This window comes from Zonotrichia albicollis, chromosome 12 (assembly GCF_047830755.1).
Source record: "Zonotrichia albicollis isolate bZonAlb1 chromosome 12, bZonAlb1.hap1, whole genome shotgun sequence".
NCBI lineage: Eukaryota > Metazoa > Chordata > Aves > Passeriformes > Passerellidae > Zonotrichia > Zonotrichia albicollis.
Genome location: NC_133830.1, coordinates 15,568,124 through 15,574,378, shown reverse-complemented (window position 1 = coordinate 15,574,378; position 6,255 = coordinate 15,568,124).

Sequence of the window (6,255 nt, the reverse complement as noted above, 5' to 3'; positions counted from 1 at the left end):
ATGCTTAAGACTCATATCTCCACAAATAATCCCAAGTATTTACCATAGTCAACTATCCCAAACAGAGAAAATTTAACTGCCGAGGGCTCTGAAGACAGAATGATCATTTCACAATCTAGAATGAAGATACTTGTAATGAGGAGGCTTTAAATGCTTTGATATAACCAGGACATAAGTAGTTCAGCTGAAGGGTAAGGTCTAGATTAAGACTTGCATAAAACAGATGGAAGGAAGCCCTTCCAAGGAATTCACAAGCTTCTCAGATACAAACAGGAAATTAGTGGCCTGTTATTTGCCTAATAAGAAAAGTTCTCATCTGCCTTGTTCCCTGACTAAATAACTCAGAATCCGTATAGAGATATTTCCCACATTGTTAGAAATCAGTTTAGTCTGACACTGAGACATTGTTTTCAGTTTTGCTTTGATTAACAGCCCACACCTATGGTTAGATGACCAAGGGGATGTATTTTGGGACTCCAGAAGTTGTTTTAGGATTCCCTTATCTATCCTTTGCTGTTGCATTTCACTTCATCCAAAGATCTGGACTTAAGCCATAAAACCAAAATCCCGAGTATGTGTTGCAGATCCTTCCAGACCACTTCTGCATCTCTTCCAGCTGGATGCTGAGCTTCCCCTGTTATACAAGTACAAACCTTTCCTGGAAGAAATAAATCCTTCCCCAAAGCAGCTCACAGCAACTGTGTGTTGTGAAATTAAAGAGAAGGCATGTGAGTCTTTAGAATGCCCTTTATTCCATCGGCAGTGCATGGGAGGCTCGTGGCACACAGGGCTGGTCACTCAGAGCTCAGGCTGCTCCGTGGATGGCAGCTCAAGGGCAGAGGAGGGCCGGGGCAGGTTTTGGTCACCCTGTTTGGCTGCAGATGCAGAAAGCCCCCCTGACTCCCAAACACACCCTGCTCTGCTGTGCCCAAAGCTCCCAGGTGAGCAGATCAGCCAGCAGGAGAAATTGAGGGGACAAGAGAAACATGAGACCAGGAGGAGGAGGAGGAGGCAGTGGCTCAGAAACTGCCTCCCGTGACACTTGAGCCTGCGAGCAGCTTGAGGGGCTGCCCAGAGCAGCAGAGGTTTCCCTGGCTCTGAATAAAGCACCCCCCTATGCCAGTAGCACTGGAGGCGTGCACAAGGCTTCACTGCTTTCCTGTTACTGCTTTTAACCAAACTTGCCACTTCTTTTTCACGTGCAGTGTCAAAGTTCACTTCTGATTGTTGTTTCAAAAGTGAAACATCAGCTCCTACAGAAATAATTTCCAGAGTTTCAATGCCAGACTCTGTATCCCAACCCCCTCAGTGTCACTCAGAGCAGCATCAACTTGAACACAAAATTTTCAAGCCACCAGTTATCTAAAGAGGAAGTGGCTCTTTCTTACAATGCCTTTGTATCTCTGTATCTCTGTTTTGTTTGAAAATCACTCATTCCAAACCTTTTTCCTTGCTCAGGCATTTCTAGAAAAGAGGTGAAAAGATTTTTAAAAAACAAACCATATTTTAGAAAGATCTAAAGTTGTCTTCAGGGGCCACAGGCTCTGCTACTGCCCTGGACCTGACATCCCTTGTTTCCGAGAAGCAGCAGGAATATCAGCCTTCATTCCTCTGATTCACCAGATTGCAATTTCAGAAGTTACTTGGAAACAACAAAAGTGAGCCCTGAAGCACCGTTTGTGGGCTCCCAGGGAGTGTTTAAACATCCAGCACAAACAGCAGACCTGGCTTTACGCTGTACAAACAAAAATGCCTCTGCACTGGAGAGCGTGTCCCACTTTGTTCCAGAGCTTTCTGAATCTGAATTTCAGAGCCATTCCTGGGGCTGGGCAGCAGAGCAGCACTTCCACCACAAGAATGTGGGCGCAGCTGCAGCTCCTTTGTTGTGAGAGCTCCCGGCCAGCCTGGGCAGGGCTGGGCTGGGGGTGCAAGGGCTCCCAGGTTTTCTGCTCGGGAAAAGTCTGGTTGGTGTTTTTCACTGCTGGTGGGACTCTCCGAGGCAGAACACTCGTCCTGTTTGCAGCATCTCCGCTGCTCTGATTTGGCAGCAGCTTCCCTCCTGGTTATTTTCCACCCTGGGGCTCTGAAACAGGCTGAGCAGTGTCCTGTGCTGGCATTAGTAAATCAGCAGGAGCGTTATCAACAGCCTGAGGAGGTCAGAGGGAGGCCCTGGGAGTGCTTCCAGTGAAGCTGCTGGCTTGCACTGTATAGAACACCTTGTAAACTCATTTTCCTCCAGTAATATGTTAAGCACGAAGCCATATAGTGCTCCAAACTGCTCTTATCTGCTGGTGCAGCCTGCAAGCAAACACCAAATCACATAGCAAAACATTTTGTGGGAACTGTCCTGCATTTGACTGTAACTTCTCAAGAGGAAAGATTTGATTTGACAGGTTACTGGTCCTATTCCCCAATTAAGACATAAACAGTTGTAATCCTCTGTGCTGTTGGGCAGAGTTCAAGGTTAGTTTTAGCAAAAACAAACCAAGCTAGAACTGAAGCAGAGGGGAAAAAAAAAAAAAAAAAAACAAACCCAAAATTTGGAGGCAGAACCTGCCCACAGTGCAAAGCCTATATTCTTTATTATCTTATTTGTTTTAATACACACCAGCTGATACCTGCACACAGCAGATACCAGCTGAGATAACAGGCAGGGAGTTCAATATTTAAGGCTTGGCTTTTCTCACCATAGCAACAAATCTGTGAGGAGAGTGAGAGGACATGGCTGGCTGGCAGCATGCAGCCCAGCTGGCTGCAGTGGGCAGGCAGCCTGAGCCTGCCCCAGCCCCACGGTACCCATGCAGAGCCAGTGTGAGCATGGGCACCCCTGGGCACTGTGGGCTGTGCAAGCCACCAGCAGAGCCAGCACACAGGGAGGTGTTTGCTTCTTGTCTTCGAGGCAGCGGGGAAAGAGGGTGGTCTCTGTTTAACCTTATTTTCCTCTTATTAAATCGTGCAGGTGGTGACCCTTGAGTGTGGGTCTGCTCTCCCTGATGCATAAATCAGCTCCTGGGCACAAGTGACTCTTCACAGTCGTTGGCCTGGAGCAAACAGCCCTCCAAAGGTACCCTTTCCTCCCTGCACCTCTGCCACCCTTCCAAAATCAGCTGAATGAAACAGATTCTCTGCCATAAATCCATGTTGCATTTATTCACATGCACAAACACCTATGCTGATTTTTATTTAATGGATTAACACTTGTTTATCCACTGATAGAATTTGTTGAATCAGTAATTGCATTCCAATTGAATGAAATAACTTGAAAATCTGTCATCAGAGTCCTATCACTGTCTGAAACCAGGTGAGCCCAAGAAAAATTGCCACCAAAATCTGCTTGGAGCTAATCTTCAGGGTTGGCATCAGGATGTTTATCAGAAGGGTCATGAAACCTTTTCCACTTCAGTTGTGATTAGAAGGCATAGTATGAATGCTAATTTTCTGCCAGATACCAAAAAAAAAACAAAAAAACCCCCAAAAAACCAACACCTTATCTTTGTTTTCTAAGCAAGGAAAAATTATTCCTATCTATGCAGGTTTATCACAAAATACCTACCAAAACCCAAGAGTAATGGGATCAATCTTTAAAATGCCCTGATCTGGGTTCTTGGTAGATAAATGGATGTCAGAGTTATTTTAACAAGGCAGTTAATTGATGAGGAATCCCCAGAAGAGACACACACCAGAGTATCAATTTCCTTTGTGGCCCAGGCTCATCATTTATTTCTTCTATCACCCAGTCTGGGTGGAAAGAAATGCAACACCAATGCAAGCAATTTGCCAAAAAATGTGCTTAATATAATATTTATATAATCTTCTTACATGCTGCCTGTTGTGAAGGGGAGCTGTGATTAAAGATACATTTTTTCTTAGTCAAAGGTTATGGAAAATCTCAGTTGTCTGGGATCAAGAAGCAACACTTGACTACAGCTGCACACACAAAAACTGTGCAGCACAAAAATAGCACAACAAGCACTCCAGCAATGCACATAACAAGATTTGCCTCTTCCAAAGAGCCTGAGAAAGGCCAGGCAAGCTCCCAGGGTCTGACCAGACTGGAGATGAGAATTCCCACCCAAAAAGATAAGGCTTCCCAAACATCTTAAGTCTCCAGTCTTGGGGCACCTTAACATGCTCCTACAAGGACACACCTGATTTTTTAAGATCTTACAGTCTAGACAAAACAAAACAGTTCAGAGAAAGGGAAAAAAAAAAAAGATATAGCATGAACAGTGGCTAAAAGGTGACTACATTAATAACTGTATTAACTTTTGCTTGCTGGTTCACCTGTTGGTTTCTTCCTTTTATTCTTCTCCTACACACTTACAATTTGGGTAAAGATTGCAAATATACCTTTAAGAAAGAATTGTGTTATGTGGCTGAACTGAAGGCAGTGCAATCCTGCACGTGGCAAATTTCCAAGGAATTTAACAAAGAACCCAACAGCTTAAACCTTCCAATGAAGCTGATGAACAAAAATCCAATTGATTTCCTCATCTTTAAATTATTGTCATCCAGAGCTAAACATTACTGGCTCCCATTATAGCAGGAGGAAAGTGACCTGTGAAGAACAGAGTCACCAGGATTGGTGTCCCCAGGCCTGTCCCAGCCACGTTGCTCTGATAAGCCCCATCAGATGATTCCCCTTGCCAAGCAGCTGAAGGAAAAATGTATTTTTGTGGCCTTCTCTTCAGTTCTTTGAAACCACAAAGCCACATGCAGCAAAAAATATTTTCCAAGGCCTGTAAGTGCAGCAATTTTTCCAGTTTAACTATTTTTGAGAAAGGGCACAGGACTAAGTCAAACATTTTCCAAACGGATGACCCTGCTTGCTCAGTTTACCCAAGAACAAGCAAGGGTCAAACATCCCAGGCAGAAACTGGTGAGTATTTACCTTGAACGCTCTTCTTTCCTGCTGAGTTCTGAGTATATTTATGCAAATAAATTATCAGATTTTATTTCTTTTCCCCTATGAATCTGTTCTTAGTTCCACTTGCCAAATTAACTACACCTCACCACTCTCAACAAAATCTCAACAACCTCATCAGTGGCTGGCCACACAGATCTTGAGCAAAACCCAAGATTTCCAGCAGGTTTTGCTGTTAATACTTGCCTGGTTTATCAGTGATTTAATCTGCTTTGCTTTTAAGAACACTGAAGCCCTCTGCACAGTGAGGACCCTGCAGTGCAGCTGCTGCACACAAGGCCAAGGTGTGCCTTGGAAAAAATGCTGTGGAGGAGGGCAGACATGGTTAATCAGAGGAGAAAGAGCAGAAAGGGCAGTGTGATGCCCCCGAGGCTGTGCCCAGCAGCGGGGCAGGGTCACAGCTGCCTCCTGCTGCTGCTCAGCCCCTTTTGTTCTGCCAGGAGCAGTGCAGGCTCCTGGCTGACACTGAGCACATCTCGCTGCCCAGCGGGACAGGGGCGTCACTCTGAACCTTTGCACCAACACCCAGCAGTAAGGAATCCTTGCAGATGGGTGGTTGTGTTGGATTTTCTTTGATTTTAAGCCAGGGATGGGAGGGTGAGCTGCTGCAGGGCCCAGCCCCCTGAGCTCCATGTCTGGCTGTGCCTCACTACCTGCTGCTTCTCGCCAGCTGCAGAAAAACCTTTTTTTTTACATAAAACATAGGGGTAAGGTTTCACTAAGCCCAGAAACTGTGACTAAAAGATGTTTCACAGGGAGAGCAGATGAAACAAAGGGCCTCTCTCCTATCCCAGGGCTCAGAACTGTATGATATTTCTTTAGAGAAATTCTCTCACAACTCCAGTGGCCCTCACTTCCAGCTGGAAGCAGCCAGTGACCAAAAGCAGAGTTAACAAAACCCATTTTTGAGCTGTGCCATTTGTGCCAGTGACAAATGGTCTGCTCCAGAGCAGCACAGGGACATGGTGGCTCTGAGCACCCACCACATCATCCCCTCCTTCACTGCTGCTCTTTGCAGTGGACAACAAAGCTTGCTAATGTAGAAAAGACCACAGTTATGTAAAGTCACTTGAGCACCTTGGAAGATAAAGCAAACTAGCCATTAATATTTCAGATGAAATCATGGGGAGTTAATAAGGATTAAGTGCTGTCCAGAAGGGGGACACAGGCGATTTCCAGCTCCCCAGAGCCAACACCTGCACTGTGGCACCTCCAGGAGCCGTTCAGCTCTAGGGGCTGCACAAGGAGCTGCATCTTTTACAGTTCCCTGAAGGAAAAGGAATTTTCTCCAGCATTCCTCCAGCAGTGATACACTTTTCTCTTGTGTTTTC